We start from the raw sequence: 24474 nt of genomic DNA, 5'->3' as shown, positions 1-24474 counted from the left end.
AATGTACTATGTGCCGAAGATGTTTTTTCATACTCTGTGTACAGTGCATCTGTTTTTAGCTGTTACCAACAACTGTCAATATAGTTCTGGTTGAAGAATATACTGTGACAGTTAAAATACAGATTGTATTCCTTTGTGAATCCCTACCAAAGTAATTCATGATTGATGACTCTAAATAATAGGTTGACGCATAGATGACACAACAAAACTCAGACTCAATAGGACTCACCAAGCATGTTCAGATGTGCTCATTAGTTCATCTAGAAGATGAATTTCTCTGGACGGAAAATGTCTACGAAACATACTCAATATAGAGTCTTATTTTTTATTAAGAAATGTTTATTCATAGAACTTGTTGACTTACCAAATCAATTACATAAAGCAGGTCATGCAGCTCATAAAACAATGGACTAAATTTAGATGCAATTTAGAGAAATAAAAAACAACAAAACAAGTTGAAGTGAGGAAAAGATGCCTACGCATATCCTACACATCCTCTTATGGGTCGACAACAGAGCTGGTGCTCTCTCCTCCAGCTCAGAAAGGCTGACGTGTAACTTTATGAGCTCTCCATACATTATCTATATGCTAATGTACGGAAGGTCAACGAGGAACGAGACAAGAGGCTAAGATAAAGGAGGGAGCTGAGAGAGGCAGCACACATGTATTGTAGGAGAGAGGAGAAAAAGGTTGCCGTATTGAAGTGCTGCCACGGGGTTAGTGCTTTAAATCTTAACAATAACCTTTATTGTCTGCCCTGCAATAACTGCTCTCAACCTCTGCCACTGCAAAAGAGAGAGAAATGGGATGATGTTGAATGTGACAAGTAATGGATAGGAAAAGAAGAAACACTCACTTATACACTCACATATAAAGGAAATGAAAAGAAATGAGACCTTGCATCAGAACCAGACAGTCTTCTCTGCACTTTATTTTGATGGACCCTTTTGAACATTACAAGTAGCCTAACTTTCCATCCCATTTTTTTCTCTCTCTACATGTCAACTAACTCTCATTAGAGTATTAGTAGACATCGGCTTAATATCTGCTAACTGACTGATTGATTTGATTGATTGATTGATTGATTGATTGATTGATTGATTGAAAATATTCATAGAAAACCAAAAATACATAAGTAATAGTGTGGTCACAAAACATCCATTTTCTTTTTTCAATCGTGTGTCAGTGTTGGGTAAGTTACTCTAAAAAGTAATTAATTACAAGCTACTGATTACACCTTCAACAGGGTAATTAGATTACTGCTGTAATTACACTCTCTAAAAAGTATTGCATTATTAATTACGGTCTTAATCATATTCAAACAGTTGAACAATTCAAGGATAGACATAATAACTGCTCTTTTAATTCTTTCAAATAAATAATAAAAAATTGCATAAATAAAATTTTGATGTTAAATACACTTTTGTTTTTTATATAGAATAGTTATATAATACAGTATTTAATGCAATTACATCAGAAGTAACTGTAATTAAAATAAACTGAAACATTAACATTAAGAAACATATTTCTTCTTTACTTTTTCAAGGGAAAAGTAATTAAATGCAACAACTTCATGTGTGACCAACTTTAACAACTACCCGTTATGAAATCTGTAAGGGGAAATCTTTCGCCCTTGCATTCTCTCGCCCGGATTTCACCCACGAAATTTCACCAAGCAATGCAAAATGTGATGCACCTTAACTGTCAAAAATGTAATTTACTTTTATATTATAACACATATAAAAATCAATGAAATCAATTCATGATGACCAATGCTGTATAATGTTCTTTCATCGTCTCATTCTTGCTCTATCGATTCATTCAAACACAGCCGATGCTATTTTGTGTTTAAGTTATCAACTGTATTCAAAATTCAATCAGATGGTTTAATTATTAGCACCTTTTATTAGTTCTGTACATTGTAATAGATTATAATATAATGAACAAGTACGATTCTTTAAAAAGTTCAAATTATTATCAGTGTTTTGTGTCCATGTAATTATTTATTTGGTCAAAAGCTGTGTAATAAGACTGTACATTATCCCTTAAATTTTTGTCTTGTTTAAAATAGTTAATTTATCTCGTTTAAAAACTAAGCTGAATAATGTACGTCCAGCTGTTTATCGCAAAAAAAGACTATATACAGTAACTTGTTTTGTTCAGAATATACAGTACTTTTAGGAAAAGGAATGTGTGTAATGTAGATACTGCTGTGAACTTGCATCTACTGTTGAAAATCCATACTAGCTTTGTTCTCATTGGCTTATTTTTCTGATGTATGTGTGATTGGTGTTTGTCAGTCCCACGCTGCACAAATGGATATTGTCTTTCTCCGACGGTAGTGTATTGCCAAGGTTAACTGTGCTCAGTTGATTATCTTGTCTCATTGATTATCTGACCGGTTGACGGACACCTGCCGATAACCAATATTACACATCAGCAAGTAAATGTCACATCGTCACCTCCAACTGACACAAACATAGTCTTAATTTTGACAGAACATTTTCATTCCGTTTGACTACAGACAATGTAGAAAAAAAAAACATAGAAATGAATGTTTTGGATTTAAACATGGCAGAATTCCCAGTAAATCCATAAACATTCCCCCCACATCACTATCTTATGCATATTCGATGTGAATCAAGCCTGTAGGGGTGTGCAAATTAGCAAATTATTTACATATGCCATTCATGTGCAAACAAAAGCAAAATTTACATCACATTGAATCCAGGAACCGACTCCAAACCGCTGTGAGCTGAGATCTCACGGTGAGAGTATGATTATGTGGTGTATACCTTAGATGGCTGGCATATTCATATTAAAATCCATATTTCAGGCCTGGTTCCAAGACTTTGATGGGTAAATAACGGCCTGTTTTAACAGTTAAATAGACGGTGGAGGTCTGTGAAGCTCTGGGCTGCAGTTATATTCCGAGATAAGCTTATTGGATATGATGGAGAATTGCTCTACACATGACCTTGCTGCTTCTATCGGCTGTTCTCTCTCTCTGAAACTCTCTCCCTCTCGCTAATGTTTGCCAAACAGTGGAATATCTGGAGCTCCATTTGGCCTCTGTGTGTTATAATCCACATGGAAATAAAACTGTTAGTTAGAGTTAAAGTTCTTGCAGCTGTCTGCCAATGCGCAGAGGAAAGGAGGTAGAAAGAGAATGAGAAAGGGTGTGGGTGTGTTAAGCATGTCCCATTTGGCATTTTGCAGCTGAAGAAAAGATGGAGGGAGAGAGAGAGAGAGAGAGAGAGAGAGAGTGTGTGAGAGTGAGCGGAGATAAATAGAACACTTTGTGTAAATGTGTCTCACTTCATATCTCTTTGCTGAAGGTCCCTGAGGTCTCGTGTGGAGAATGGTCAGAGTTCAGCGGGGTATTAGATTGGGTCTTTGACTCCAGGGGAGAGCCGTCCCATAATGCTCCTCTGTGTAAAAGCCTACCCCAGTCTATCACACAGCACATTACACAACAAAACATTACAACTTTCCATCTCCAAAAAAGCAACCGCTGAACAGTGGTACAGCATCTTTTATCTTTCCTTATCTCCATCTGTATCTCACTTTCTGCCTGCGCTTCTCTCCCTTATTTTACACAAGTATACTGTGCAATGCACTGATGATGGGAAAATACAAACTTATTAACGTGTAAATATTTGTATGAACACAAAAAGATTGAACTACTGGCATAAACTGGGGAAAAAAAGCACTCTCAATATAAAGCTTGGAAGAGCCAGGATATTTTTTTTTATATAACTCTGATTGTGTTTGAATGAAAAAAGAAAGTCATATACACATAGGATGGCTTGAGGGTGAATAAATTATGGGATCATTTTAAACATTTTAAATATGTTAGAAGATTCCGCATTTAGTTCATAAAATGGATGGGACAAGTTTTTATTGTAAAATCTGATTTGATGAGTCATGGTAGAAACGTGCTATCATACTAAAAAATTATTATTCTTTCTTATTATAATGTATGCAATTATTTATTGAACTGCATTTGAGCATATTGTTCTTACCACCATGTTTTAAAAGCCATAAGCCCTTGAGTGTCTGCATTATAATGGTTTTAAATGGATTTTTAACAACACCCCTTAAGCTTGATAAAATCCCTATAATGCATGGCCTCAAGTGGCTTATTGCTTCGATGAACCATCAGTCTTGTAAGAGAAAGACAGAGAGAAGGTAGATAGTGCTTTAGACTCATGTAATAACAGGATGGGTAATGTGATGGGTTTGTTGTGGGGCAATAACTACAGGTGCACGCATTTTCGCCATGATTTTGCAAGACGAAATTCACTGTAATGCCTTTGACGAAATATAAAACATTTGCTTAATTATGTTTGCATTTAAATTCAAGCCATCTGTCACAGGACATTTGAGACCCAAGAGATGCAATTTCTGTCAAAATGTAAACTTGACAACGTTACTGCGTTTCGCCTTTGTATGGTAGTGCAGGACAGACATCAACAGCATCTGCTCTCAGGAAATATAAAATGTGCCTTTAGGCATGCACAGTGCCTTTAGAAATACACAGATACAAGTGTTTAACAGGTTATTCATGTTGATTAAGATTTTTTATATATATAATAACCAGAGAATTGTGTCCTTGAGAGGTTTGTTGATAGAGAAACTCTTTTCACACTTGTAGATGCTCACGGCCCTGGAGATTTTTTATAAAACAACTAAGACAAACTAAGACATAGATGCTCTATTTGATGTACAGTGGTACCAAAAGTTTTTCTACACTTGGCCACAGATAGTATGTGAATTTCATTGCATTACATAACGAAATATGAGACTAAGTGGCATATATGGAATTAGTTTTAACCAACTGGACCCAAGGTTATTTTTAGTGGATGGATGAAGTCCGTTCTCATCCAGTTCAAAAAGGCAGAGTGTGTGGTTCATCACGTTATGTTTCATGAATGGTTGAAATAATATATAATATATATTACATAATATATGTTTACTTTTTGCCTTCATTTTGAAGTGTATTTTTGTTTCATAATTTCAAACCTAAAAAAAAAGTTTTGTGAAATGTTTGCAAACATGTGGGTTTGCATGTAAAAGTGAAAGTTAATGCCATTTTATTTGATGTTTTGTTGTCATGGGTCAATGACATGATGCGATTTTGTTGATGAACGATGCAATTTTTCTCAATCTACTTAGTCAAAAATATATTAAATGGAATTCAAATACTTTTTTAGTTTTTTTTTTTTTTTTACATTTCCAGTAAATTATCCATTCAATTTATCAAAAGTGACTAAAGAAATGTATAATCTTATTTGAAAAAAAAAAATCTTTTTAACTTTCTATTAATTAAAGGGTCTCCAAAAAAAAAAAAAAAAAGTTTTCAACATTAATAATAGAAAAAAAAAATCTTGAGCATGAAATTAGTATTTGTATCACAAGAATCAATTTAATTTCAAAATATATTAAAATAAGATGATTATTTCAAATTGTAATAATATTTCACTATTTCATTGTTTTACTATATTTGTATCAAATAAATGCTGCCTCAGTGAGCATAAGATAATTATTTTAAAAAAACATTTAAAAAGAAATCTTACTGACCCCAAACTTTTGACTGGTAGTGCACATACTATAATCACTTGAATAGGCCTACACCTCTTCTATGATGAGCATGTTTTTAATTCCATATTAAAATTCATTTATTTTTTTTTATTTTTGGGGAGGAATTAGGTAAAAAAAAGTAATACAGGGTAATACAATTGTTCTGATATCATGGAGGAAAACACTCAACCTGACAGGTCCAGTTCGTTTAAACGAGTGAAAGGATGCGTTCTGTCTGTTCTCAGCGCTCAGGTCAGTTAATACTTTTAAACAGGCCAGACTGCTGTTATCTCTGCCGTCCAGACCATAAAGACAAATTAGCATAGAGCCAAAGAGACACATGCATACACACATACACACACACACAAACACACACTCAGAGCCTGTCTAACATAACATTATTTATCTCTCTCTAATTATCAATGAACATGCAGTATCTGTTTAGACAGCAAGAGGGAAAGAGAAAACATTGCTGATGGTCTCTCTCTCTCTCTCTCTCTCTCTCTCTCTCTCTCTCTCTCTCTCTCTCTCTCTCTCTCTATTGAGAGTTGTTAAATACATGTTAGGTAGAGGTAGAGAGAGAGTGAGAGTTTTTGTGAGTTCTCCATGTTGTTGTTAAGAGTCTGTTTATTTGATTACTCGCCTACCGGGAAAAACTGACAATCATTGTTGAACACAAGCAGACACCCGCAGACGGGATGTTCTTATGTTGTTCATGACGTATTTTGTTGTTTATAGCCATTGTGTGTGAAAGTCTCTCAGGGGTGATTGAATATAATTGGATGTTTATTGGTATGATGTACTGAACCACATGCGGTGTATGTGTTCTTACAAGGTGTATTAACAGCGCAACACAAGCCCCACGTCAACCAGAGCATTAATAATTATAGGCTCAGCATGGTACAGCCATCTGGGGGTCGGACCCATGAATTCAGCCTCTCAGAAAGAGGAGCTGTAACAAACACACGGAGATGCTGTTAGACTGGTAAGAACACAACAGAGAAGAGCACTGAAACATTTGAATTTCTCTCTCTATAACGGGACACATTAACAAGAGGTTTTTATTCCTATGGTGTTAATGTGCTGAATTATTTTCTGTAGGTACAAATAGGCTCACATCAGGAATCTACACTTCTTTGTCTTTTTCTATCTATCTATCTATCTATCTATCTATCTATCTATCTATCTATCTATCTATCTATCTATCTATCTATCTATCTATCTATCTATCTATCTATCTATCTATCTATATCATCTATCTATCTATCTATCTATCTATCTATCTATCTATCTATCTGTCTGTCTGTAATTGTCTGTCTGTGTATATCTCTCTATGTCAAGTCACCTTCATTTATATAGCACTTTTTAGCTTTACAGTGATAAAAGGAAATTAATCAGGAATCTACACTTCTTTGTCTTTTTCTATCTACAGGTATCTATCTATCTATCTATCTATCTATCTATCTATCTATCTATCTATCTATCTATCTATCTATCTATCTATCTAGGCTATCTGTCTGTCTGTCTGTCATCATTTGTCTGTCATTGTCTGTCTGTTTATATCTCTCTATGTCAAGTCACCTTCATTTATATAGCACTTTTTAGCTTTACAGTGATAAAAGGAAATTAATGCAACAAAGATTGTTTTGGCTGTAGATCAGCTCTAGAAGAAAGCCATTATCCAGTAAGTTTTTAATTGATTAATTTTCATTGTAAAAATCATTAGTTATTAACTTAGGGGCTGCTTACACAACACCGTTTTCAACTCAATACAGAAAACTTTTAAATGCGTTCTGGCTTTTCATTTACACGGCAACAGCGTTTTAGTGGCCAGAGAACACAAAGTAGGTTTCAAAGTACAAGTTTTTGAAAACAACTTTTGAAAGTGATACTGTTAAGCGATACGTTATAAACCGTGTCTCAATGTCTCTATTTGTCTGTCTTTCTATCTATGTCTGTCTGTCCGTCTATGTCTCTGTGTGTTTATCTACAGTAGCCTATGTCTCTATGTCTCTGACTGTCTGTCTGTCCGTCTGTCCATCTATGTCTCTGTGTGTCTATCTACAGTATGTCTCTGTCTGTCTGTCTGTCTGTCTGTCTGTCTGTCTGTCTGTCCGTCTGTCCGTCTGTCCGTCTATGTCTCTGTGTGTCTATCTACAGTATGTCTCTGTCTGTCTGTCTGTCTGTCTGTCTGTCTGTCTGTCTGTCTGTCTGTCTGTCTGTCCGTCCGTCTATGTCTCTGTGTGTTTATCTACAGTATGGCTCTATGTCTCTGTCTGTCTGTCTACAGTATGTATCTATGTCTCTGTCTGTCTGTCTGTCTGTCTGTCTGTCTGTCTGTCTGTCTGTCCGTCTGTCCGTCTATGTCTCTGTGTGTCTATCTACAGTATGTCTCTGTCTGTCTGTCTGTCTGTCTGTCTGTCTGTCTGTCTGTCTATGTCTCTGTATGTCTATCTACAGTATGTATCTATGTCTCTGTCTGTCTGTCTGTCTGTCTGTCTGTCTGTCTATGTCTCTGTCTGTCTGTCTACAGTATGTATCTATGTCTCTGTCTGTCTGTCTGTCTGTCTGTCTGTCTGTCTGTATATGTCTCTGTATGTCTATCTACAGTATGTATCTATGTCTCTGTCTGTCTGTCTGTCTGTCTGTCTGTCTGTCCGTCTGTCCGTCTATGTCTCTGTGTGTCTATCTACAGTATGTCTCTGTCTGTCTGTCTGTCTGTCTGTCTGTCTGTCTGTCTGTCTGTCTGTGTCTCTGTGTGTCTATCTACAGTATGTCTCTGTCTGTCTGTCTGTCTGTCTGTCTGTCTGTCCGTCTATGTCTCTGTGTGTCTATCTACAGTATGTCTCTGTCTGTCTGTCTGTCTGTCTGTCTGTCTGTCTATCTGTCTGTCCGTCCGTCTATGTCTCTGTGTGTTTATCTACAGTATGGCTCTATGTCTCTGTCTGTCTGTCTACAGTATGTATCTATGTCTCTGTCTGTCTGTCTGTCTGTCTGTATATGTCTCTGTATGTCTATCTACAGTATGTATCTATGTCTCTGTCTGTCTGTCTGTCTGTCTGTCTGTCTGTCTGTCTGTCTGTCTGTCCGTCTGTCCGTCTATGTCTCCGTGTGTCTATCTACAGTATGTCTCTGTCTGTCTGTCTGTCTGTCTGTCTGTCTGTCTGTCTGTCTATGTCTCTGTGTGTCTATCTACAGTATGTCTCTGTCTGTCTGTCTGTCTGTCTGTCTGTCTATGTCTCTGTGTGTCTATCTACAGTATGTCTCTATGTCTCTGTGTCTATCTACAGTATGTCTCTGTCTGTCTGTCTGTCTGTCTGTCTGTCTATGTATCTGTGTGTCTATCTACATTATGTCTCTATGTCTCTGTCTGTCTGTCTGTCTGTCTGTCTGTCTGTCTGTCTCTCTGTCTGTCTCTCTGTCTCTGTCTTTTTTCATTTTTTCCAGAAATTTCAAACTGGGTTTTCTCACACACACAACACCCTGTCTGTCTGTCTGTCTGTCTGTCTGTCTGTCCGTCTGTCTGTCCGTCCGTCTATGTCTCTGTGTGTTTATCTACAGTATGGCTCTATGTCTCTGTCTGTCTGTCTACAGTATGTATCTATGTCTCTGTCTGTCTGTCTGTCTGTCTGTATATGTCTCTGTATGTCTATCTACAGTATGTATCTATGTCTCTGTCTGTCTGTCTGTCTGTCTGTCTGTCTGTCTGTCTGTCCGTCTATGTCTCTGTGTGTCTATCTACAGTATGTCTCTGTCTGTCTGTATGTCTGTGTGTCTGTCTATGTCTCTGTGTGTCTATCTACAGTATGTCTCTGTCTGTCTGTCTGTCTGTCTGTCTATGTCTCTGTGTGTCTATCTACATTATGTCTCTATGTCTCTGTCCGTCTATTTCAATTTATGTCTATCTACAGTATCTGTCTGTCTGTCTGTCTGTCTGTCTGTCTGTCTGTCTGTCTGTCTACAGTATGTCTCTATGTCTCTGTGTGTCTATCTACAGTATGTCTCTGTCTGTCTGTCTGTCTGTCTGTCTGTCTGTCTGTCTGTCTATGTCTCTGTGTGTCTATCTACATTATGTCTCTATGTCTCTGTCTGTCTGTCCGTCTATGTCTCTTTATGTCTATCTACAGTATCTGTCTATGTCTCTGTGTGTCTATCTACAGTATGTCTCTATGTCTCTGTGTGTCTATCTACAGTATGTCTCTGTCTGTCTGTCTGTCTGTCTGTGTCTCTGTGTGTCTATCTACATTATGTCTCTATGTCTGTCTGTCTGTCTGTCTGTCTGTCTGTCTGTCTGTCCGTCTGTCCGTCTATGTCTCTGTATGTCTATCTACAGTATGTATCTATGTATCTGTCTGTCTGTCTGTCTGTCTATGTCACTGTGTGTCTATCTACAGTATGTCTCTATGTCTCTGTCTGTCTGTCTGTCTGTCTGTCTGTCCGTCTTTGTCTCTGTCTCTGTGTATCTGTCTACAGTATGTATCTATGTCTCTGTCTGTCTGTCTGTCTGTCTGTCTGTCTGTCTGTCCGTCTATGTCTCTGTGTGTCTATCTACAGTATGTCTCTGTTTGTCTGAATGTCTGTGTGTCTGTCTATGTCTATGTGTGTCTATCTACAGTATGTCTCTATGTCTCTGTCTGTCTGTCTGTCTGTCTGTCTGTCTACAGTATGTCTCTATGTCTCTGCCTGCCTGTCTGTCTGTCTTTGTGTGTCTTTGTATGTCCTTGTATGTCTCTATGTCTCTGTCTTTTTTCATTTTTTCCAGAAATTTCAAACTGGGTTTTCTCACACACACAACACCCCCCCGCTCCCTCCCTCCCTCCCTCCCTCCTGTTCTCTTATGTGACGACCCTCAGGCAGGACCTGAAGTGGGTGGGCATGAATAAGTTGTTTTAGTACAATGTCATCTTTGCAATCTTTTTGTTTATCTGTTATATCCAGATACTCTCTAATCCACAGACAAGGTGCTGAAACATAAAGCTATGTTGGCTGTTGAGTGTAATCATTGAGATAATTAGGGAGAGATTTAATCTAATCTACTACACTGGGCAAAAGTTCAATAACACTTTTATCAGAAAAGCAGCCGGTACTTACACAAACCTCATAAAGGATACTCCGAACCACCTCAAACTAAATATAACTCTAAAGAGATGACGCTTTTACCATATGGAATGAGGACATGTTGCTTTAGGAAAGTCACCAGCAGAGTGGCAAAGTTACTCTTTTATAGCTCAGTAGGCCTCTCAATTATGGCTCAAGTCAGTTTCAGATGGTTCTCCTAAAATTAGGAGACATACAGTAAGAGTTTAGAGCTATAAAATTAATGTGGGTAAAATAATTCAAAATTTTTGAGATCATGATGAAATGTCTGACTTTGGGATCTTGGTGTGTTTGAAACCTCAATTTAAAACTCATTGAGGAAACACATTTGTGACCCTGGATCACAAAACCAGTCTTATGTCGCACGGGTATATTTGTGGCAATAGCCAACAAAACATTGTATGGGTCAAAATTATCGATTTTTCTTTTATGCCAAAAATCATTAGGATATTAAGTAAAGATCATGTTCCATGAAGATATTTTGTACATTTCCCACCTTAAATATATAAAACATTTATTTTTGTGAATGGATGCAGCACTATCGCCAATAGAAATGGACAACTTTAAAGGTGATTTTCTCAATATTTCGATTTTTCTGCACCCTCAGATTCCAGATTTTAAAATAGTTGTATCTCTGCCAAATGTTGCCCTATCCTAACAAACCATACATCAATGGAAAGATTATGTATTCAGCTTTCTGATGATGTATACATCTCAATTTAAAAAAAAATTACCCATAAGACTGGTTTTGTGGTCCAGGGTCACATTTTAGATTACTCAATCTTATCTTCAGAATCCCACTCCACAACTGTACTGTATGTTAAACATCAAATACATACTGATGTCACGTAGCTGTCTCGGTGTGAAGAGATAAGTTGCTCGTTGCTAAAAGCATGTCATTTTGTGGTGCTAAAATGTCTCCTTTTGTTCTACATTTAATCTCATTGTCTAAGATAAAGAAAGTTATCTTTCTCTCCCATGAGAACATTCATGACTTTAAAAGCCTTAAGCTGCTTTGGGTCATGCTCTTTCCTCTTTGGCTATCTATTGATGTGTATACAGTGAGGTCACATTTTATCTGAACTTCTTATTGTGTATGAATAAACCATATGCTCCAAAGCAGCTCTAAAGCGTGCTTGCATGCGATTTATTCTTTTCTTTTTCAGATATCCCTCTTTCCATATCTCTTTCCATATCTCTTTCCATATCTCTGCAGTGAGCAAGGCCTGTGTGTTTGTGTGGGTGTGGGTGGGTGTGGGTGTGGGTGTGGGTGTGGGACAAAGATGGCAATATAATCGAAATCCTTGTCCTTTTCCAAAATTTGTTGAACATTTGTTGGTCCCCATGAGGAAAACAGCTTATAAATCACACTAAGTGATGTTTTTTGAAAATGTAACAATGCAGAACGTTGTCTGTGATGGGTAGGGTTAGTGTAAGGGGATAGAATATTGTGTGTGTGTGTGTTTGTGTGTGTGTGTGTGTGTGTGTGTGTGTGTGTGTGTGTGTGTGTGTGTGTGTGTGTGTGTGTGTTGTGTGTGTGTGTGTGTGTGTGTGTGTGTGTGTGTGTGTGTGTGTGTGTGTGTGTGTGTGTGTGTGTGTGTGTGTGTGTGTGTGTGTGTGTGTGTGTGTGTGTGTGTGTCTGTGTCTGTGTGTGTGTGTGTGTCTGTGTCTGTGTGTGTGTGTGTGTTAATAGGTGGATATGCTTTATTCATTCATGTGGCACATTCAGTTGTGTGGATAGATAGATGCTCATTTCACATTACAGGCTCGCTTTAGATCAAACAGATCACTAGTATCTCAAATGCAGCAATATAACTCCAGACTCATATCTGCAAAGTTCTACAACATTTCAATGCTGAATGTGACCCTCATTATAACTCAGAGAGAGAGCGGGATGGTTAGCGTTTATATCTGTGAATTTACTGTGTGAGCTATTTAGTGCTGAGTGAATTATTTTACCCACTGTGGTTTCTCACGTTAGCCAACTGTTGGTAATAATAAATATTAAACTAGACAGAGAAAATGTGAGTAGTGCTGGCCCGTGCACAACGGAGGGTGGTCTGGGCGTTGTTGTATTGGTAGCAAAGTGTATGGCACAGTGCTTGAATTGTGTAAAATATTATTGGAAAGAAAGCAATCAAATTTACAAGATGTCTAGTTCACTTGTATAAACCCAGTACCATTTAAACAAGAGCTGCATGATGAATAAAAATAAAAATAAAAGCATGCTATGGTACAGTGTGATTATGAAATTGCAAAGAGCAGCTTGTTATCCGCCAGTGCTTTGCAGCGGCTCAGAGCGGCTCTTTTTGCAGTGAATGCGGCTCCACACAAACTCCATCTCTGCATCTGTTCTGAGTTTGGGTCACTTTAATGTGCATTTAGGATCTCAACATGTGCCAAACTTCTAATGAAAAAAGTTCATCAATGAATTTATTCACATGAAAATTCTCGGCACTAACAACATATATTACTAGCCTGACGTCGTCATACTCAGATTCTAGTCAGAATATGAGTCTGATACTGCTCCATTGGGCTGTGATTAAGGAGCGTGTTTCAACCGAAGTACTTTGGGGTTGGGCCGAATACCGAGCCCAGAGCCTCTTCTCGGACAGCACGCCAAATATGCATTTATTCTACCTGACTTATTTGTAAGTGTGAAATCTCAATTCTCCAGCGGCAGTCATCTTGGTTGTAAACGAATTCAACCCTAGTGTTCTTTGGTGACGTGGATGATTACGTTACTGTTGATCATCTGTCCATCATCGTATAAAACTCGCGCTGACAATTTGATTGGTCCGAACAGCTTTGGTTTGGGCATAATAGCTCCACAATGGATCAAGTCCAGACTGAACTTCCCGACCTAAAAATGTTGTGGGCAGGGCTAAGTTCGGCTGGCATCCAGGCTAATATATTACATCTCATTAAATGACTAATTAAACCCAATGTACTATTTAAATAAATTGCTGGACATAATGTTATTGTACACATATATTGTACATATCTGATTTAGCAGACCAATAGCAAGATATAAAGTCAGAACTGCAGGATATAAACTCGCAATTGTGGGGGAAAAAATCTGAATTGCAAGATATGAACTCGCAATTCTGACTTTTTTTCTTGCAATTCTAACTTTTTCTTGCAATTCTGACTTCTTTTCTGCAATTCTGAAGTCCAAAGTCCAATTATGAGTAAAACATTTTTTACTTGTTTTCTTAGAATTTTGAGTTTATATATTTTCCTATATCTTTGTATATTTATCTTATTAAAGTTGAGGCCGATTCACTCAAAGGATGATAACTTTAACCAAGCTTTAATAATCATTCTAATTATATGAGAATAGGGAAGTCTACAACACAACAATAACAATAACAGCAGAGGAATGATACTGTTAGAATCAGAATTCACCTGACTTCAAAGAGCTTGAGCACTTAAAGCACCAGATGACATAACTTCAGCACGCACTTATAATAAGCAGAATGTTACCGTGCATTGGTGTGGATGCTAATATAGTTATCTTTATGGTTATCGCTCTTGGTGTGAACGGGCCTTTAGTATGTTTGTTCTTTATTTCTTTTTTCCTGTTCTTCAGTGTTAGATCTTCAGATCTTTCATCTCAGTTGTCTTATATTTGATTTCTTAAGCTAACTTACTTCAATTATTTAGATAAACCAAAGTGCTCCAATTGATGTAATGAAATAAACGAAAAATTAATGAACACTTTTTTTTTTTTTTTACTAAAATAACTATAATAAATTCTGTTTTATGTATTAACCTTGGTATGTTCAAGATGGTGCATTTATATGAATTTACCAAATTTGGTATATACCAAATTTAATGAATTTACCTAAATATGGTGTTCAAGGAATGGAAAATGAAAGGGATTGTTCACCCCCCAAAATTATCATAATTTACTCTCCTTCATGTTGATCTTTTCCGTAACATAAAAGAAGATATTTAAAATAAAATAAAAACGTTTTAGTTACCAACATTCTTGAAAAATCTTCTTTTGTGCTTTCCTTTCAAGCAGGTAATTTTTCATTGTAAAATATATATATATATATATATATATTTATATATTTATATATATATATATATATATATATTGCATTAATTATACTTGATCCTACATCAACCCTACTGATATTGGTATGATCTCCTTGTATTGTACTGTGGCTCTGCTTGAGTGAGTGCACAATGTGCATGGACAGAGAATTTTAAGATGGGTAAACCTGTCATAGAGCTAGAATGAAAGAGAAAAAAGAAAATGTGGAATGAAATGAAGTGAAGGAGGTGAATGAGGTAGAGGTGAAGAGAGGAGGTGAGAAGAGAGACCTGCATATAAAACAGTGAAGAAACAAAAAGAAAAAAATGGATGTTCAGTCAGAATGTATGAGCGACTGGCAGGTGGGAAGGGAAAGGCAGCTTTCATGTTTAAAAGAAGGCAGAAAAAGATGTGGAAGTTCAAAAACAGAGGGATGAGAGAAAACTAAAGACAACTCGCTGAGAGAGCCTTATCAAAGACCAAACGAAGAGAAACAGTTGGAAAAAGGATTGACGTTAAGACAAAAGACAGTTTACGTCAACATCACAGAACTGGGTTTAAATAGACTCTGCAAATCTATAACTTGTACATAAACACAGCCAGAGCAATATTTACATAGATTGCATCCAAAAACCTGACTGGCTTGCATATGCACTTTTAGTTATTTTTTTCGAATATAGTTTTTAGAGGTCATTTTCTTCAAACATTGAAAGAAATTCACTTTTTTTTTTTTTTTACTCAGCATTTGTCATTTGTAAACCCAGCAAAATTCAATTGTCAAGTCGAGTCAAATTAATTTGTATAGTTCTTTTCACAATACACATTGTTTCAAAGCATCTTTACCGAAAATCATGATCTCGATGTTTAATAATATGTGACCCTGGACCACAAAAACAGTCACATGGGTACATTTTTTTAAAATTGAGATGTATACATCATCTGAAAGCTGAATAAATAAGCTTTTCATTGATGTATGGTTTGTTAGGATAGGACAATATTTGGTCGAGATACAACTATTGAACATCTGGAATCTGAGGGTGTAAAAAAATCGAAACATTGAGAAAATCTCCTTTAAAGTTGTGCATTTATGTTCACAATTGTATGGCAATCACTCACAAAAATAAGGGTTTTATATATTTACGGTAGGAAATTTACCAAATATCTTCATGGAACATGATCTCTTCTTAATATCCTAATGATTTTTGGCATAAAAGAAAAATCGATAATTTCAGATTTCATCAAAAAGATTTTCATTTGTGTTCTAAAGATGAACTAAAGTCTTACGGGTTTGGAGAGTGAGTAATTAAAGACAGAATTTTCATTTTTGGGTGAAGTAACCCTTTAATATCTTCATGACTTATAATTGCATTTAGCAGATTAGAGCTGGGCGATAAAATAAATAACATTTTGTGGTTAAGAAAATCAGGCAATTGAAATATATAGTATATATTACTTCATGTGAGTATACTGTATTTATGCAGTTAAGTAGTGTGTGTATATATATAAATACAACTTTTAATATATTGCTGGGCGATAATATAGTTAAAAATGTTTACGATATACTGTAACAATCAAGCAGTTGAGGTTTGCAATATAGTACACTACATACCCTTTCTAAAACGTTTGTGAAAAATCACAAATGAGAAGGGAAAAAAGGCAGTTTTCAGTGTGAACTCAAACATTTTTCATCCAGTACTTCAAGAACAAATATTCTGAGATCTGTTCACATAATTTTAAATCTCTAAACTTTTAATATGCCAACAATTCTTTCATTTGTTTTGCACAGAAACAGTGGCTCAACCAATGGCATTAATTTTGGACAGGGCAAGTTTGTTTGTTTAAGGAAATTTGTTTGAAAGCAATCATTATTTTTGGAATTTTGATTTATAAATTACACACTTTGCCCTAAAATGAAACATCTCATGAGCTTTGAAGAACCAACCTCTGAGGAATACAGTGTTCCTCTGGGTGTTTTTTCGCCTTTTTTGGAGAAGGTGACGGAGTGAACAGTGATGGAGGAGAGGTCGTACAAAAACAGCCAAACTCAATGTTGCTCCGGAATAATAACACGCTTCTATTTCAGACGCATCTCGCCGCACTTGAAATCGACGGCCCTGCTTTCTCTTTTTCCTCTATCTTTCACTCCTTTCGCTCCATTTGCCAAAGTTAGCAGCAGACACAGGTTAAGAAAGCCAAACGCTGCCGTGAGAGATTCAGGAAGATCAGTCATTGTTTTGGGTCACTGTGATTTATGAGTGTCTGAGTATCAAAACAGCGGCGCTCTCGCACAGAAAAACTGGCCTATTAAAAATGCTCCTCAGAACCATCATATGCACCATTTCGTTTTTTCATCTTTCCTTCCCCTCATCTCTACATTTCACCTCGGTTTGATTCTGTCCCTCCGTCACACCCTCGGCCTGATTAAACCTGTGATTAACATCTTAAGCTATGTGTTGTTTTTTAGGATTAACAAGAATGCGGAGGCGAAGATTGCGATTCTGTTAGGGATGATGTGTTTTTGGCAGTTCGAGAAATCGTTGTTCCTCTTTGGTGTTTTTTTTTTTATGTTATTGCGGTGTTGCATATTGGGCTTAATGAATGCGAGCTTGTTTGTTGAGATGTGATCTCACGAGAAGCTCTCTGTGGAGGGCGATAACAGCAGTGCTAAAACATGGATTAGGCTTCGAACCATAATCACGTCTACGATCTGCTGTTGATTTGAGTGGCGGCTTGACTAGCAATGGAAGGGGTGGGGGCTTCCTAGCCTTCTGAAGGCACAGTGTATTATGGGTAATGAGAACATGCTGTAGGGTGTTGAACATTTATTTTTACTTTCGTAAATATTGCACTTGTGAGTCAAATAAGTAGAGTGGAATGCAGTGTTTTTGAGTTTTACTGTATTGTTTATTAAAATGGGAACAGTTTAAACTTCAACTAAAGTTTTATTCATTAAACGGATGAAAATAAGGAGACAAATGCCTAATGAAATTATTGCAGTGCAAGCAAAGTTACACAACAAGAAGACGAGGATGGGGGGAAGTGAAATGGAGAGACAGATTGAGATGGAAAGGTGTGAAGAGTAGGAGGTACAGTTGATGCATTTCAGCACATCAATCTGGACACGGGACTCGGTCACAGATAGAGCAAGCAGGGGTGATTGATGCTCCACAGACAACTTGAAAAGCTTGTGTGTGTGAGAGAGTGAACCTGTTCTCTACTCAGTCTAAATGAAGCCTAAATTGTTGCTCATTTCCAAACCCCAATGAGCTACTTTTCTGTCTACTATCTACATACACTATCGTCTATCGTTCAAAAGTGTGGAGTTGGTAAGATTTGTTGGTAAGATATTGACAAAAATTTCACGATTCGATTTCAGTTCACAAGCTTGCAATTCAATTCTGATTTCGATTAGATTTCAATTAATTGGGGTATGTATCAGGTACAGTACAATACATGACATTTTCTCAAGAAAAAAACTAATGCTGTAAACTATAGACCAGGGTTAAAATATACCGTTTTAAAAAATATATATAAACATTTAAATGGTGGCTGTCAGAAAACATGAAGGATTTGTTCAAACATACAATAAATATTGAAGAACGGGTTAAATAAAAATACAAAACTATGCAATAGTGCATATATTTAGCAAAACGGTCCTCTCTAGAGTTCATTTTTCTGTTCATTCACTTTATGGACACTGGATGGATTTTCTGAGGTAAATGTGACATTTTGTTTACAAGCTGTTTTATTGACGTCGTACTGTTGTACTGTATCTTTCAACATACCTTCTGATGTTCATTCATGTTTATTTCATACTGTAACTAATAGTAAAAAGGAAGAGATGATCGGTTTACATGCGTTTCGCTAAGTTTGCTTGAACTGAGGCGCTACAGTGAATTGTTGCGCCATACTAAAGAGCATCAAAACGTTATTTATTGTTTGAATTTCGTAATAAAATTGCTTCATATCAAAAGTAACAGCTAAAAAGCTTATTGTGATTTAATGAATGGGAGACACAACAATGTTTTGTTCATTCATCTACTGAAAACTGCATAGATTAAAAGATTGATTATTGGGAATAGGGAAATTTATGTTTTTAACCCAGGTTTGGAACAACATGAAGGTGATTGGGCTAAATGATGACAGAACTTTATTTATCTTTAAATAAATCCTTTAAGTTCTTCATATTACCCAACCCTGGCTTTTTTTAATGCCTAAAACTCAGAGACAGCTGGTTATTTATGTATTTTGTATTAGTCATAGACAAGATCTGTGGTGATGAATAATCTGTTCAACTTCCTACAGTAGCAATTTTTTGACTCACTCATGACCCGGTAACCACTGGCAACAAATTCATGGTGTGTAAGGTTAAAGTGGACAAATCCCACAGTGACAGAAAGAAAAAATCAACGCATTTTAACTGAATACTCATGCACTTGTGCGGTTTTAATTGACATTGATAGAAAGTTCAACATAAGATAGGAAAATAATGCAAGCTAGATTTGAACCCACAATGCTCATATGATGGCCCATATATAATCTGCCGTTTTTTTTTTTTTTTTTTTTTATGTAAGTGTAGAATTATGTGGATTGGATTTAAACCGAGCTAAGAGTACAGCATTCATACTGGTCTACTTTTTTGTGAATGCCTGCACACGAACTCCAGTGTGACGAAACCTGTGCCAAACACTAACCACTATGCCACGACTGGCAGTTTATTCATTTCTAAGGCTGTACATGATGAAATATGTGCTATCTGAAAACTCACAGGCATCAGGGTGTCAACTTAATTAGGCAGAACATTTCCCAGAGTCCTGAAAAGCAAGTGACCCTGCAAAGAAAATTCTTTACATTTTTTCTATTTTGTAATGTTTGTTTGTTCCACTTATCAGTCCTGAAATTGTCATGTCGTGCTTTCTGAATCAACATCTATACAAAAAAAAAAAAAAAAATCTAAAGAGTGTTAAGTGGTTTTCAAGTGACATAATGCTCTCGGCCTTTTGTGAGAATGAAGGTCATAGATGTGGGTGGAGGATGTTTGGAGATTGAAGACTGTTTTGCAATAGCAAAATTATATTTTAACACCTTTAAGAAGTATCCTCACATGTGCCTGTTCAAAATAAAATGTTACCCACTAGCTCTTTGTTCTAGTTTATCAGCATATTAATTAACAAAGTGATCCTCATTTACAACCATTTGGCTTTTACCATTAAGTGGCCCTTATATTGAGCATTTCTACTCAGAAAGGCTTGTCAGTTTTTTCACTAGAGCAGGGGTGGCGAACGTCGGTCCTGGAGAACCACAGTCCTGCAAAGTTTTGCTTCAACCTTAATCAAACACACCTGAACAAGCTAATCAAGGTCTGAAGGGTCAGAGATTGTCTTATATTGGGGAGATAAGAGGGTCTGTATCTCTTACCATTGGAGAAAGCGTGATGGCTAACTTGGATCACGTGCACCTCAGCCCATCGTGTAATGGCAGTGACGTCAGTGACCGGCCGCCATTCAAAGTATTATGGCAGTCAGCTACAGTTTACGTTAACCAGTTTCTTGTGGATTTGCGTGTTGGTCTTGTGAATAAATGTTCTATATTTGGTGTTATATTGCTAGTAAACGTACAGTAGGACTGCAATATTTTGTTTGTGGAATGTGCTTTCCTGTGGAAAAAAAAGAGTGCAAATCTCTATTAGCTGCAACTTACTAATCACTGCAGGGCGCATACAAATACATTTAATATTATACTAAAAACTTCATTGTAATTTAATACATATTTAATTCATTAAAATTAGCCTATATATATTTTTCACCTTCCTTTGTTAAAAAAAAATTATATCATCACCATTAGGCACACAACAGTCATAAATCATTACTATAACCAAGTCTAACCAGCGATGGAAAGAACACTTCATGTTTTATTTTAATGAAATAACATTATAACACAATATTTATTGCTGTTAGGACCACTATCGTCAAATACGATTGGCAATTAGCATTCAGTTAGGATTGGCGGTATGGTTCTGTTCTGGGCGAGAACTCCATGCGCATCCATGCAGCCTAGCATGGATAAGAGCAGGGAGAGCAGCAATACAACCTTAGGGTAAACAGAACAGAACCAGCATGAATGTATTGCAGATATCATTCATTCAAGATTTTAAAGTACAACATAATTCGAGAATTTATTCTGATTCAAGGGGAATCAGAATGCCAAATCCTGACTGACGAGAGGAGGAGCTGGGGATAGAGGAGGGTAATTATCTCACTCTCCCAACAGAGGCCTATGAAACTTCCCCCAAAACTAACATCCCAAATGAAGCTAACACACTAGTAGAACCCGGTGTCCTGTTACAGGACACATTAAGACTGATAAGACTTGTTATGACCCCAAAAGGAATTTGCAGAGAGTTGTGACTCTCGCTTAATTTTTGCTGAGGAGGAGAAATATACCCCTTGAGAAACCACTCTATATAACCACTTGAGAAATCTATAAATATGTATCTAACTTTCCCATCTCATGATTTTCCTTTTATGTGTTTGGCCTGTGCATTCATTCAACTCTTTTGGATTAATGTTTCAGACTTGCATACTATGGTTAACCAAAATCATGTGTTGCATGTTTAGTCTATATAAACTCCAATCTTCGTCCCCCATTTGTTAATTTACATTACATTTTGCTAACTTTGTGATGCATTAGTATTATATTTGTTAACAACCCAATTGAATTAAATGTTCAAAGGCCTGCTTGAACAAAAGGTCGTAAAGAAATTCCCTCCAAAGGGAACAACTTCTTATTGGCTCACAACCCTCAGAGGGTGTGACATCTTCACGCTATAAAATCACTCATCACAGGATCACGCTCTTAAGCCGCGTTTCCACCGAAATTACCCGGAACAATTTGTCCCAGGAACTTTTTTCCCAGGGACTTTTTTTGCCCCAGACCGGTTGCTTTCTGCGTTTACACCGCGGTCTAAAGTACCGGGAAGGTAAACTGCGCGCAACTGCTCCTCCCAGTCTGCGACGGACAGTAATCAGTTTTGAGCGCCACATTTATAATAAGTATGGAGGAGTTTCAAACTGTGCTGCAGTTATGTATTGGTTTACTAACGAGGTAATTAACAAAACAAAAATAGACGAGCACTGATACTAAAGCGTGTTCAGAAAACTCGTATGCGTATAAAATTAGACAACGCATGTTATCAGTTATTGTGAGATGCCTGGGACGAACGCGCAAAAATGTCCTCTTTCGCAAATACGCTTAAAAAAAGCCTGAAGCCCGTCTATCATAGTTGTTTGTTACTAACCTCAAAGCGCTATTTCAATCCTGTTATAGTAAATTTGTAACTTGGTTTGGAGTGCCTTGCAATAGATGACAATGTGTAAACATAATGACTTAATAATAAAAGCTGTGGCAGAAAAGAGACGAGCACTGATAAAGCGTGTTCAGTAAGCTCGTAATGCTAACGTTAGATATAACATTTGTATGTTATCAGCTATTGCGGACATTGACCGTGAGATGGCTGGGACGAACGCGCAGAAAGTTTCCTCTTCCACAAATACCCTTAATAAAGCCTGAAACTCGTCGCCAGTCCACCAGTTTTTTTAATTAAATTCCATATTTGCAGACAGACAACTCTTACTGCATGAAGCCACGACACGAACCGCAATATATTTTTTTAAAAGGGAGGTTAAAAATAAATAAATGCTGCGTGGTGTCATCCAACCAAAATGCGGCGTGAACACAACCAATCAGCTTGTGCAGCGCACAAGTCCCACCCCTGAAAGTTCCTGAACTTTGAAAAAGTACTACCTCATGAGCAGGGACTATCGGAGGGGGAAATATTTACCCGGAACTTCATTTAGACCCTGGTTCCTGCGGTGTAAACACATCGAGTACCAGCCCAAAGTTCCTAGTTCCTGGGGAAAGTTCCTGCGGTGGAAACGCGGCTTTAGTCTCTTACTCTCTTAGTTCCTTTCTGAAATCCTGATGTGAAGATTATGCTGAACTAGAAGTCTTCTAAGGACCCCCAAGCTTGTGCCAGGCTGCTGCCTTGTCTTTCCATTCACTAAAGTTCCTCTGACTCCCACTGGTTCTTTTTCTCATCAAGACAACATCAGCAAAGATCAACTGGAGCCTTAACAAATTGCATCAGGAGAGTTTAATTCAAACGGCCGAGACATGCAAGTATCAAACTTAGGGCCTAAACTTAGGGTCTAAAGCGCATTGCGCAAGTTCACTTAGGGCGTGTCCAAATCCACTTTTGCTAGTTTAACAAGGGGAAAAATGGTCGGCGCGCCAGGCGCATGGTCTAAAAGGGTTGTCCCGATTCTCATAATGAGAAATGGGTGTGTTTTGGGATTTACATGCGTTAAACCAATCAGAGTCTCATCTCCCATTCCCTTTAAATGCCATTTGCGCTCGCGCCATGGCAGATTCGCTATTTACATGACGCAATTTGATAATGTAAAGACCGTCTCCGGAGCGCAAACAGATCTGCTTGTGCGCGAGATAAAAGTGCGCAAGCAGACCATCTACGGGACAAGCCGGATTCCACCATATCTTTATGTACACAATAATAATATTTTACATTGTAATCCTTTTATTTTAAATATTTGGCATGTTTGTGTGCTGCTGTGCATCCCTGTGTGTTTAATAAGTATGCACATTGTGGAACCGCCTATAGGCGCACATTACTAACTCACTCATTAAATAACAAAAAAAATATTGCGCCATTGACTTTAGACCAGGTTTCAGTTGGTCAGTGGTGCAGTCTATTTCTGTTGCCTCAAAAGCGTTTTTCCAGCACGCCCATGGGCGCACAAATGGGCGCAAATGCATTTGCTATTTAAACAACGTGGCGCAAGACGTGAAAATTATAACTGTGTCATGCTGAAACTAGCAAAAAACACTTGCGTCGTGCTTGGCGCTGCATTGTAAGATAGGGCCCATAGTCTCATTATTTGATACATTAAGTATCCTTACCCCTTTTAAAGAAGGGCGTGTTAGAACTAAACTGATGGTTTGCTCAAGGCGGTTGATCTGCTGAATTTCAAACAATGCTATAACTTCTTGCTTTCCTGTATTCTGCTTCAGCTCTCTTTCCCTTGGTAAACTGTGCATGTATGTATGTGTATGTTAGAGTTAAGCGTTTAGTCTAGTTAATAAAATCTTGTTCACGTCACCCGTAAAGCTGTCCGTGTTTCAAGCTCATTCAATACTGTCCCTAATCATGCAGATTTTTATTACTTGCTCTTAGTAGTACTGTAAAGAAAGACATTTCCCATACACCGGAAATGTACATTTCTTAGAATTAATAAACAATTAACACTGAGTGTTTCACGGGACAAACAGGTTAATTAATTGTAATATTAATTTACAACATTAAGTTAATTCTGTTAACTGATCCAAATATTCATAATCAATTATAACAAGTTATTATTGATTATTAATATTACTTTAGAGCTAATTTGATATGTATACAGTGATAGGCGTCGTATTCCTATAGGTAGACGTGGATCAGCTGAGAGTCACTCAATATCACTCAATATTTCTATTAAATACTATGGTAATACCGTAAATGAGTCTTACCTGTCGCGACATTCCCTCCTCTGCCTTCTCTTATAAAATAACCTTTTATCATAGTAAAATCTACAATATCGTTCCCAACAAAAGTATTGTTGAAGATTAGCGGACAGGCAGACGATTCATTAATAAGTTATTTCCTCACAAAAGTGGTTTATTCAGTGTAGTGAAGC

General features: G+C 37.1%; 1 long non-coding RNA gene across 1 annotated transcript in view; it reads right to left on the bottom strand.

Annotated features, from left to right (window-relative positions):
• The window catches only part of LOC309495919, a 102154-nt gene extending 78656 nt beyond the window's left edge, over positions 1 to 23498 (bottom strand). Inside the window, exon 1 of the long non-coding RNA XR_014204879.1 lies at positions 23209 to 23498. This is a non-coding gene — a long non-coding RNA (uncharacterized lncRNA). The remainder of the gene's footprint in view (positions 1 to 23208) is intronic.
• Between the last annotated feature and the right edge of the window lie 976 nt (positions 23499 to 24474).

This window comes from Leuciscus leuciscus, assembly GCF_965113295.1.
Source record: "Leuciscus leuciscus genome assembly, chromosome: 3".
Taxonomy (NCBI): Eukaryota; Metazoa; Chordata; class Actinopteri; order Cypriniformes; family Leuciscidae; genus Leuciscus; species Leuciscus leuciscus.
This window is presented reverse-complemented; position numbering and strand designations above follow the sequence as displayed.